We start from the raw sequence: 12,680 nt of genomic DNA, 5'->3' as shown, positions 1-12,680 counted from the left end.
TCAGTGCTGGAGCTCTGGTGTCAGTGCTGAGCTCTGATGGTCAGTGCTGAGCTATGATGGTCAGAGCTGAGCTGTGCTGGTCAGTGCTGAGGTATGATGGTTAGTGCTGAGCTCTGGTGTCAGTGCTGAGCTGTGCTGGTCAGTGCTGAGCTATGATGGTCAGTGCTGAGCTCTGGTGTCAGTGCTGGAGCTCTGGTGTCAGTGCTGAGCTCTGGTGTCAGTGCTGGAGCTCTGGTGTCAGTGCTGAGCTCTGGTGTCAGTGTTGGAGCTCTGGTGTCAGTGTTGGAACTCTGGTGTCAGTGCTGAGCTATGATGGTCAGTGCTGAGCTCTGGTGTCAGTGCTGAACTCTGTGGGTTAATCCTGCTCTCATGGGTTAGCCTGAGAAGGGGTCCGATAGAGTGAAGTTATCTAACAAATCCAAGTGTAGTACTTGGTACCTTTGGGGAAAGGGAACTGCTGTTATATTCAGTATTCCTTGTGCAATGAAATAAGCTGGAAGTGCCTTCAGAGGAATCCATCCTTATCCTGGCTATTCTGCACCGAGGAAACATTTGTATGGGGAATAAATCCTCAGTCCCATAAGACATGGAGAAATCAGGAAATCGTTATCTAAAGAAAGTGATTTCCCCACTGTAAACAATATGTAAAAAGTAACAGATAGTGGTGCTGTTTGAGCAAGCACAGTTTTTACTTTAATAACTTGAATAATGCACAATCTAATAGTATTAAGCTTATTTTCATATAAATATATATACATGTGTCGGTGTATGCACATATACATAAAAAAAACCAAACAAAATGTTTTGCTTGGTCTAATTAGGTTAGAGCCATCAGTGTCGTGAGAAGGTGGAGATTCCATGAAAAAAACGTAATTTCTCAAACTGGCTGCAATTTTCGTAACTCTTTCTTAATTTGTCTTACTGTTCGCAACAGATAGAACTCAGTCCCAGAGAACTTTGGAGAAAGAACAGCAGATGTTTGAAATTACCTCCCTTCTTGTACCTGCTTCTACATTTATTTATTGTTTATGCAGTGTGTGTGCTCAGAATTAAGTTTGTTACCATATTTTTGTCTTCTCTTTAAAAAATGAGAGGCAGAAGTGTTTCTTTTTTGATGTTGCCCACAGATCAATTGCACTCAGTTTAATTCAGACCGCAATGCTTTTTTTATAATACAAGAATCCAATTGTACTTTTGATGAGTGAAATCAAATACATTTAATAATATTCATACATATTTAAGATGAAAGTTTAGAAGTGAACTATGAAAACTACATGGTCCTTTTGCTTGAGACAAGTGATAATCATGAAGGCAAAAACTGCAGGGGAATTGTGCACTTTCAGATAAAGTGGTTTCTGTGCAGAGGATCCCATTCCTTTAATTCAGGGAGAATTTCTCTTCACAACAAGGCAGAAGGCATGCACCTTTCCAAAAAAACTCTGTATTGGGATTCATTATAAGGAGGAAGAAGGGAGAGCAATATTGTGTGGAATCCCAGAAACAAATGGAAATGCTCTATTTTATTACAGATTCCTCTAGCTTTTTGTTTGTTTGTTTGTTTTTGTTTGTTGGTTTTTTTTCCTCCTCCTAGGCCAACCTTTTTTGGATTGACCCCTTGAGCTGATTTAGTTTGATGCATTTTTCATCTGTGTCATTAAGAGAAGCACAGGTGATAGCTGTGAGACGCTGGCTAGAGCTGATAGCCTGAGCACTTCTGTAGTCATTCAGAAAAGTGACTGTTCTGCTTTCTGCCTCAATCTTATTGCAGTCCAGTGTGTCCAAAAAATAACATATTCCTGGCATGGTAACTACTAGAGGTAGGTATAAGTGCTTCTGATCATTAAAAGAGGTTTTTCTTATACTTCTCACAGAGAACCGAAGTTAAATATATTGGGTTTTTTCTATATATTGTGTGAGATTTAGTGTCGTGTGGTCTCAGTGGAGAAATTTTGTTTAGTGGATTTTAGATGTAGCTTCTCATCAGAAAGTCTCCTGCAATTTTTTCTTCTCTGAATTATTGTGTGTGAGCCTTATTCCTTTGGGAAAATGCATGGAGAAATGTCTCTTCCTTTCTTCATACAAGTGTAACACAGACTTGCTTTACCTCTTCATCTGCTTAGCAATTATTTTACCTGATATTGCTCAGAGTGAAAAAGAATTACTTTTTATGGCAATTAATATTGTTCAGCTTGGATACATTAAAGGTATGTAGTGGGGCTGGTTTAGACATAAATACAAAATATTTCTATTTCAATTTCAAGTGATAAAAATTCTATTTTCTGTTAGAGCTTGCTCTGTATGTGTACAAATTACAATTCTACTTCCAGTAAATGGAATATAATAGTTATTTACTTGGTAGGATTAAAGCATAAAGATATATCTACAAAACTGTTATTTTATCATTTTCCAATTTTTTTCCCCTTCATGCTCCCTCTCTGTCTGAGAAGCAGATCAACCCTCTCATATTTTATCATAATTATGCCTGTAGATGAAATGGCAGAGGGACTGTGATGCTGCAGAGAGCTGAGGAATGTGCCCAGTCGATAACAATGGTGCCTGTGCAAAAACAGACAATAAAACAGATGATAAAGCACAATCTGTTTTCTCAAGGTTGCTGATGGCTTGATCAGAATGTGAGGGGAAACATTTCGTAGTGGTTTAGTTTCCTGTTCAATAGAAATCAGAACAAATCTTTCCTCAGAAAGGAAAGGCTTATCTTTCTCATTCAATCATGTTTGATGTGTGCTCTAAAGCAATTAAACAAGGGAGACCTACAGAGCCTGAAAATACCTAATGCTGTAAATGTTTGTGTTGGAACAGCAGAGTGAGTGATGCAGAAGCACCTGAACACCAAACTGTAATAAAAATATTCTATTTTCCTCAAAATTCTGCTCAGTTGCTCAGAATCTGGTGGAAATCTGGTTTTGGTAATAGGGCAGTTGCAGCTTTTTAAGACACAGAAATTGTGAGTAGGCTCAGTGCACTTTAAAGGCTTAGAATTTGTCATAGGTGGTGGCTCCTTGTGTTGGACCCAGTACAATTCAGTTACCTGTGGAAATTCTATGATGTGTGCTGGAGACTGCATTCTCCTGCTGCCACTGAGGCACGGGGGGATTTTCTGAATCATAAAAAAGTCTTTAACAAACACAAGGGATTTAAGGTGATGCTGGCTCTGGCTGCATGGACCTGTGGCAAAACAGGCTGGGTGAACTTCATGGACTGTCCAAGCAGAGAACTTCTTTATCTCAGCTCTGTTTGCCACCAAATCTAAATCCTAAGTCAGGAGTAAATACCAAAATGTTCATCAAAAAGCAGCCTGGAATATTGTTTGGAATTTATTACACAATGTGCTGTGAGCTAATAATGCAGTGTAGAAGTTCAGAGATGTGCTGTGGCTGGAGAGAGACAATTATTATAAATTCTATTTCCTTCCTCTAGAGAGATACAGAGGCCAGCTGAGAAGGACAGCAGCAGCTCTGTACCATCAATGACAGTTTAATCATGATCAGGAAAAATTCAAATGTGAAGTGCTGTTATCAGGCTGATCCCAGGTCTGAGCAAGGGAACGGGGAGATGGGAGGAGGAGGACTGGTGCTCCTTTCCTTTGGCATGGCAAAGGACTGCTTATGCCTTTATGCAGAGAAAAGGAGGAAGCACTTTGGAAAAATCATGAAAATTACATTTCCAACCTTACAAACAAATAAGTCTTGTGTCAATTAACTGTGTTGATGAAGGCAAGTTTGGGGACCTGTAGAAATAAGGAAAAACTGGAAGCATTGCTGCTGTGGGTCTCCACAGATCCAAGCAGGACAAGTGTGATAAACATGGATATCCCAAGGCTGCTGCTGCTGCAGTTCCCATGCTAGGAAGGTATAGTCTGTGCTGACCATGTTTGCAAACAAAATTCCAGAGGACCTGGCTGGATTTGTTTTGTTTTGTTTTAGCAGGAGCCCTGCATTGGTTCTGCTTCATCTCTTTAAGAGTTCTGCTTCAGAATCCACAAGATTTTCTAGATTTCTTTAGGCACAAGGTGACAGTGAAATGCTGGTGCCTGTTCCATTCAGTTAATGAAATGCACTTTTGGTCTAGAACCTGTTAAGCCATTGGAGTTAGAGCAAAGGAATGATGCAAAGTGGAAAACTCTAAAGAAAAAGAATTATCAAAGCACTAATAAGAAACATGATTTGTTACTCTGTTCAACAGCATTATCACAAAATTTGTGGCATTTAGATGGGCATATTTCATATTTGTATGTTTAATACCTGACCACAGTTTTTCTGTTAGTCTCTAGAGCTGTCTTTACATTTTTCACTAGTTCCCTCTTAGGCCATGGAGCTGCTATCACTCAGTGCTAATGAGAACAAAAACCAACCAACTGATTGGATATTTAGCTTGAGAGCTGTGTGTGCTCAACTTTATATCTAAGGCATATTTTTAGATACCTATTATTATTTTAGTTTTCATACGTGTTTGAAAAGCCCTTGTGACTAAGTGTATCATTAAAGGAATAAACACAATCTTCAGTCATAGAAAATATTTTCCCCAAGTTTTATAGATACTCCAGCACTCAATTTCTATCAGATCTTTGTTTTCTCAGAAATGAAGGGCTGAGAAGAGCCCTGTGAATGAAGAAACAAGTTCCTGGTCCCTGCCCCAAGCAGTGATTTGTGTCCCAGCCCTGGTGTGAACATGCTGAAGGTGAAAGCCCTGCTGCAAAACGAACCCTGGAAAGTGAAGAGCTGCTCCTCTGCTTGATCTTGGTGCTCAGACACAGCTCTGAATGTCCTTTCTAAAAACTGTGGCAGTTTGCCTGCATTGTTCCTGGCTTTTCAGCTTTATCCCAGTCTAGGTTACCGGTGGTAGTGGCAGCAATCTTTCCATCTCATGCATGTGAAACTGCCATATTACATATGATTATTTATCTTCATGTAAAAATTCTTCATGTTTATATGTATTTGGTTTAGACATGTGTATAAAAAATGCAAAGGGGAAAGAATCAGAAAGCCCACGCAGAGAAATGAAGGTTAACATCATTATTTGTGTCTTCCTCTACTTTTATGCTCCCCCAAGCATGAGGAAGGTTTAAACTTTATTTCTCCCTTTCCCTGGTATATCCTACAGCATAGAGTAAGTAAAATAAAAGTAACACTAGAACCTGACTAACCACAGCCCTCTTTTGCAAACAAACTGCAATTTGAGGAAACTGAACATAGGGAGAGTTTTCTGCAGTTTTTTCCCTTCTCTATGTGCCTGTGACTTTAGGTGCATAAATGCATTTTGTAGCTAACATCCATCAGAAAAAGCAGAAAAATACGTAGGAGTCATATAATCACGGAATGGGCTGGGTTGGAAATCATCCTCCCTTGTCATGTCTCTCCAGACCTTTGTGAATTTTTTCTCTCCATCTTTCTTGATGCTTCAGGTCCTGGAAGGCCACAATGCAAGAATATGTAGAAACTACCTAAAGCTGTAATCATCATTTGAGAAGCAGAGAAATATTCCCCATAAATGTGAGGCAAAGGCCCATATTTTTAAGTGGGAGTTGCATCATTATGTGCTATTTTTTTGTTCTGTATCCTCTTTTAAGGTGAACTGAAATCAAGCAAATATTTACATGCTGTTTTAATTGCTTGGTGATCAGCAACAACATTGTTTATACCTTTAATGCTGCAGCTCTGTTAAAGTTCAAATTTTGATGGATTACTGATTTTCTGTGTCTCACTTTAGAAAAGCTGTGCATACCCACATATTAACGTAACTATATATTTAGCTTTTATAGTGGCATGCAGGATTCTGAGGATTCTCTCAGGCAACTGGTTTCCATTCTGGAGATATCCAAAATACCTCTGGGCTGTGTGGTTGGATATTGTAACTTCAGTTTCACAGGGAGAGCCATCAGTTTGTAAGTGGCAGCAGTGGATTTCTAGATGGTTCCTCCTTCATCTTTAAAGTTGAAGTGCAATATACAGTAAATTCACTAATACAAGCCGCACTGAGTATAAGCCGCATCTCTGGGTGTTGGCAAATATTTCGTTTTTTGTCCATAAATAAGCCACACCTGAATATAAGCCGCTCTGTCGTTCGCAGCGAGGACCCGCGTGCAACAAAGTTGCCAAATAGCAACAGAACGGCAGCAGGGTGGGGTTTACTGGCTCAGCTTGGGCTGTGCAGGCTCGGCGTGCTAGGGGCTGCCGACGGGGCCAGGTAGCTCAGCCCGGCGCTGCTGCTCGGCGGGGCCACTGGGGGCCAGCCACTGCTGCCACTGGGCTTGGTCACCAGAGCCCGGCGCTGCCCAGTGGTGGCAGGCAGGGACGGAGCCCCCCGCCGCCTCCCCGAGCTGTGGCAGTGGCGGCCCGGGTCCCCCGCTGCCTCCCAGAGCCGCGGCAGTGGCAGCTCGGGTCCCCCTGCGCCTCCCAGAGCCGCGGCAGTGCGGCCCGGGTCCCCCCTCTCCTCCCCGGGCCGCGGCAATGGCAGTGTGGGGCCCCCCCGTCTCTCCCCTGGGCTGTGGTGAAGGAGGGAGCTCTCCTGCCTCTCTCCCCGCCCCCCGTGCTGCCTGCAGGCAGCCAGGCTCCACCCGCGGTGCAACAGAGTAGCAATTTGTAACAATCGCAAAATGCCGACTGCAGCAGTTCGGCTTGGCACTCTGGCTGGCACTTCTGAGGTTGTAAATGTCAGAAAATTATTCACGTATTAGCCGCTCCTGAGTATTGGCCGCATTTCTGGTTTAGGAGCAAAATCTTAGTCAAATTGGTGCGGCTTGTAATCGTGAAATTACTGTAGATTTGTAAATCAGAGTGAATTATTTGAATTTAGGTAATCTGAGGTAAAAGGGGAAAACCTGTTTTCAAAATATAAATTATCTACCCTGTCTTTATCATCTTCAGAAAAGAGCTGTCAGTGAGAACATTATTGCCTAACAATGAGATCCTAATTTTCCTTTCTCTCATCAGCCTGATCTCCTTTCAGCTCTCTTGCCTTTCTAGCAATTGATTTTTCTCAAGGAACAAACTTCATGCTGCTCAGCTTGCCAACTTTAGGGTTTTTTTTTTTTTCCTTCCATTACTATTTTTACCTGTGGTCGTCCACAGTAGCTTCTTAAGAGAAGAAGTTAGCTGGCCTTTATTTATTTAGGAAAACAGCCTGAAAGTGAATGGCTTTTAGTCATTTATTTTTCTGCAGTATTTAAGAGCATGTTGCATTTTCCTACAATAACTCAGCAAAGATACTGGAAAAGGAAGTTGTCACATATGATCTCACACTAGGTGTGTTTGTATGCCTTGACTGAAGCTGAAATATCCTCTAAAGTAGTGAGATATGGCACTCAGAGATATTAAAGGAAGGAAAGCAGAATTTATTGCTTTTATTTCCTCAGTACAGGACCATCCCTTGAGACCAAGGTGCATCAGCTTCTGCTCTGAAGGAGAAAAACAAAAATATGGGGATGTTGCCATGCAAAAGATTAAGGAGAGGTCTGGGAAGAGAAATGCCCAAGACATTGGAGAAAAGTGTGGTTTCAGGATCAGGCAGAAAACAACCATTGCTCATATATTAAAAAAAAATAAATTGCATTATGACCGCACTGAGCAATAATTAAAAATCTATGGCAGGCAGTCCTTGGAATTAAAAATGAACATATCAAACTAATTCAATATGAAACTTAAAACCCAGCTTTGATTAAAGTTGCAGCAGAAGAAACCTTTATTCCATGAGAAAGGGAAGGAGGGTCTTTTCAGCTTAGGGCAGAAAATAAACCTGCTATCCATGGCAGCTGATATCTATTGATTAGATATCAATAATAATCTATTAAGCTGAATAGCATATTCATTTCATGTAAACTATAGTTAAACTGATAGAAGGGCACACAAGGACTGAATTACAATTTTCTTGAACAAATGCTCAGATGCCAGTGGACACCAAACACTGAAATCCAGACAGTCCTGCAGTAAAAACTGAAACACAGCAGTAACTTAGAAGCCAAGTTGTGAAGTGTTGTGGAAATGTTTCAGGAGAGCCAGACACTGAAACACAGAAATTTGATTAACAATCCTGTTTTGGCTCTTCATTTCCAGTTGTGCCTTTTTCTTACAAACATTTCGCATTTTCTCATCTTTTTCATGTTACACATTTGTGAATAATCTATATTTCTACAGGGTTTTTAAAGTGAATCATAAATGACTGCTTCTGGGTTTTCCATTGGCAGTCTGAGCTCTTTAAAGGAATCAGTAATAAAGCCCAGTATGTTCCAATATGTTCTAGAAACAAGGCTGGCTATAGCCAATTTCATTTTAGTGGCAGAGAATTTTAGGAATAACTTGCTGGCTAACCTGTTGCAACCATTTTCAGCATTTATAATATATGCTTGACTTGAAATCATCATTACGGGGTATTGGAAAAGCCCCAAATTAATTATTGCTCTTAATGAAATCTAGAAGAATGTCAGATTATATGATTAATTAATATTAGTATTATGTTAACACTTGGGGACATTTTCGTTTGGTTTTGATTTTTTGTCATTTTTTTGTGGGTTTTTTTTTTGTTTTTTTCTTTCTTTTTTTTTTTTTTTTTTTCTTTTTGGCTGGAAATGTGAAATTTTTAATAGTTTTTAAATCTGACTCAGATTTCATCACTCTTAAAAAACAAAAACAACAGACAAACAAGGGGGAAAAAAACCCTACCTGATTTTGGTATTTTGAAAGAGAAGGGAAAGAAAACGGGATTTATATATACCAGAGTGGGTGGGTGGAATAAATCTCAAAAAAACACCAGAGCAATAAGAGACCTTTCCTTTGCTACTTTGAGTGGGATTGGGATTGCAGGTTCACAGAGTTTATAGTTTGGAAGCCCAGGATACTGCATGAGCTTTTTACTTCATTTCAGCAGTGGAATATCATGAGAAATTTTCTCTTTTGATTATAACCTGATTTCTTCTGTGACTTGGCATCCAATTATTGTCTCCAAAGCACCTTTGACCCAGCTGGAAGCTGTGCTGCCACTCAGACCATTTTATTCCAGTCAACACCCACAGGGTTTGAGACAAAAAGCAGCAGATCAGTGTTTGTAGGCAGCTGTTCTTGGCCAGGTTGGCTTCACCCTTCCCACTGTGCCTTTTGTGTGTGTTTGACATGTACTTCATGAATTTTGGGACACAAGAGGCTGCTCAGTCTGTTGCATCCTCTGCTAGGAAATTCTGGAACTTCTTCCGTGCTGCCTCATTCTTCTCCACAATAGAATTTCATGCCAGCCCCAGTAAAATAATGGGAACTGCTCCTCAGTGTTCTCAAGAGCCAGAGCATCTGAAATAAGATTTACAAGGAAGCAGCAGTTCATGGATGGGCAGCTTTCAAAAGCTTTTAAAGTTCCTTTGAAACGTGCCCTCCACACTTAGGGCTGCTCCACATGGACATCGCAGAGATCCCTATGGATCCAGAGTCTTTCCAGGTACTACACAGGAGGCATCTGGGTGGTTTTTAACTTTCCACATTTCCTTTTCCTCAATGGTCTGCTGTCCCTTCAGCGCAGGGCAAACTGAGCCTTATCACATTTACAACTTTTCTCTTTCAAATGCTGCACTGTTGGTGTTAAATCTTCTCCAGAAGAGGAGCTGCTACCTGGGCTGAAGCTGGGACTTGAGTTGGCAATAGATATTCAAAAACAATAAATATTCAAAACTCTTCCAGACTAGTTTCGCTTTTATGGGCCCTAAACGAGAAAAGGGAAAACTGGTAAAGTTAAACTTGATATTCCCTCTCTGTGGAGGAGTGATGGTGTTGTTGGACATCTCAGATAGCCTTGAGCAGCTTCTTCATTTTTCCTGTCTGTTTGTCCATGCAGAGCTCACACTCCCTTGTGCAAGGCTGTAATTTTCTGGGAGCTTCAGTGGAGCTGTCCTGACCTCAGAGCTCAGCTCAGATCCCAATAATGCCAGTTATTATTCTTCCATTTTGCAGACAGCCCATGGAGATATGATTTAATGCTTGCATTTCTCTCAGGGTACACATTCAAACTTGGGAGAATGAGCGAGCCAGGAAATAACTTGGGGTTTTAATTCTTCATTAGGAAAAAACCGTTTGATTTAAGACAAACTACCGTGATCCCCTGAGGGAAGTCCATAGAAGGTAAGAGGTCCTTGAACATGATGAAATTAGCTCAGAACACACCCACATTTTTCCTGTTTTCAATCCAGATTTGACTGGCATTAAATGATAATGGACAGATGGAAGAATCCCATGCAGGAGGTCACCTAGTAAGTTATTAATTTTTTTTCTTTTTTTTGGCCATGTTGACTGCAAATCCATCAAAATCTCTTGTTGTTAGAACTGCTAATGGGATCCTAATTAGAAATTAGCCAGCCATATTAATAATATATAATGTTTCTTAAGTTTGTCAGGCAAGAGGATGAAACTATTAACAGCCTGCCAGGCTGATTGGTGCTGCTTTAAGAATAGGATTTTAGATACAATTCACCCTTTTACCTCATCATAACCAAACAGTTTTCAGGTGAATTGTAGCAATTTTTGTCAATTAATTCTACACCAACCTGCTTTAATTACCCAATCTGAGTATTTAAGAACTTCACAGTATTTGTGGTGGTACTGTTTGTTGAATAGCAGTGTTTGTATGAATCTAGTTATTTCAGTAAAAAAAAAAAAAATTTTGCTTATTTGGCATTTCTGAAGTAGGAAAACAAGTTGCCTTCATCAGGAGATGTGAAATTGTTAAACCTACTTATTTAGATTGGTTGATTTTGTTTGGTCAATAGAAAATATTGTTTTGCTGGGAAAAGTCTAAATGAATTCAAGGTGATTACAATTAAATAAAGTATTGCTAGGATTAAAAAATAGAGATATTTCTTGCTTTAATTTGCTTCTTGAAGCCTCTGTAGATTAATTTTATTCTGTACTCTATTTGAGACAGCAGAAATGGGCACAGACAAAATTAAGAAATTGGTTGGAAAGTTATTTACTTATGTCTACTTCATTGAAGCAGGGTATTTTTAGATCAGTGAGATTACAGTGAGTGTTACTGTTGGGTTGGTAATATAAATCAAACAAAAAGAAGTGTTAGCATCAGGAGACTGGACTCAAGTTTGGTGGGAGGACAAGGAAATTTTGATGCCTTGGCTGGTTCTGCAGAGGTTGAACAGCAAACATCTAAACTTGTGATTCAATTCATTATTTGTGTCCCAGGTGATCTTGGGATCTGTCCTGGAAAGCAGGAATTTGGAAATTCCCGTGACACACACAAATCCAAGCTCCTGCTATTAAATACTCAGCTGTCCCAGGCAGTCCCTTGGTTCAGACCAGGCTGAAGATCAGGGATGGCCACTGTGCAAAAGCTCCCTGAAATATTTCAACACCTTTTTGCCAGGACTATATATTATTTCAGAAAACAGTCAGAACCAAATTATGTGTCTGCTAATGAGCAGCACACACAAAGGTATTGAAGTTGGATATCATGCAGAATACTTCTGCAAATAACTGAGAGATGTAACAGAATTTCAGAACTGGACCCTGATGATTTTTCTGAAAAGCTCTTTTTCAAAGCAGTGAGGTGTTAAAATTATGTGTGCTACATAGAACCTCACATGATGAGGGTTCTTTGGTATATTTTTCTGGTTTTTTCCCTTTAAAAAAGTGTTATGAATCAAGGTAATGGTGGTTCTCAGAGATCTGAAAAATTCTTTCCAACCTAAATGATTCTTGTGTTTCTAAGAAAGACCAAAAGAGGGAAATGCTTTTATTCAAAGGATTGATGCTCATCACTTCTTTGTACCCTGATATTTTCAAAAAGCCACTTGCTTCAAAGTATCAGACAACTGAGGAATTGATTTAGACTTGTAGGTGAGTTCAGAAGAAATGTGTGTGCTGTGGTCAATATTTTAGCTGTAATGGGAATTTGAGTATTCCAAAGCTCACTCAGACATTTAATGGGCATTTTAGACTTCACTAAGGCCCAAGGTAATGTTCACTAATTCTTGCAAATAAATATTTTAAGGTTTCTCTTTTCTAATGTGAGTGCTCAGATAATTGAGGCAAAGTGTTGGTGTTTAATAATTGCAATTAATTTTAATTGTAAATGTACATTTCCAAAGGAAAAATTACCCAGAGCACCTCTCCAGTTTTTTCAGATGTGAACAGTAAATCCTGAAAGTGCCTAAAGCATTAAAAGCAAACAACAACAAAGGTCCCATAATTGTTGATTTAGGCTACATTAAAATGCAACAAACTCTTAATAAGCAAAAAATAAGCTAAAGAGAGTACTCATTCATCTCATTGTAAGTAACTAGAAGCAAAGTAACTGTATGCTGAGTTTTGGCATAGGTGCTGGTGAGTTTTTTGTTGGCAGAGGAATGCACAGACTGTGGTGGAATACTGCCTGAGAGCTGCAGGAGCTCCTCATACAGTGGTGCTGACTCACACAGCACAGCAGACTGCTTATTAAGACTTATTAGGAGTCATTTGAGTGTCCTAATTAGTGTTCTGCGTTCTGTGCTTGTTCCTGTGATGGCACTTGAAGGTCAAAAAAAAAAAATCAAAAAGGAAAACAAATTAAATTAACTGAAAGATGCAGGGACATTTTTCCATATTTCTTTCCAACACGCAGATCCTTTTAAAGCAGTAGCTTGTATGACTCAAGATGGGGACACAGTGGTTTTGCTCTTTACATAGGGATTTATACAA

The sequence above is a fragment of the Catharus ustulatus genome, chromosome 11 (assembly GCF_009819885.2).
Source record: "Catharus ustulatus isolate bCatUst1 chromosome 11, bCatUst1.pri.v2, whole genome shotgun sequence".
Lineage (NCBI taxonomy): Eukaryota > Metazoa > Chordata > Aves > Passeriformes > Turdidae > Catharus > Catharus ustulatus.
Note: the sequence above shows the minus strand (reverse complement) of the source record.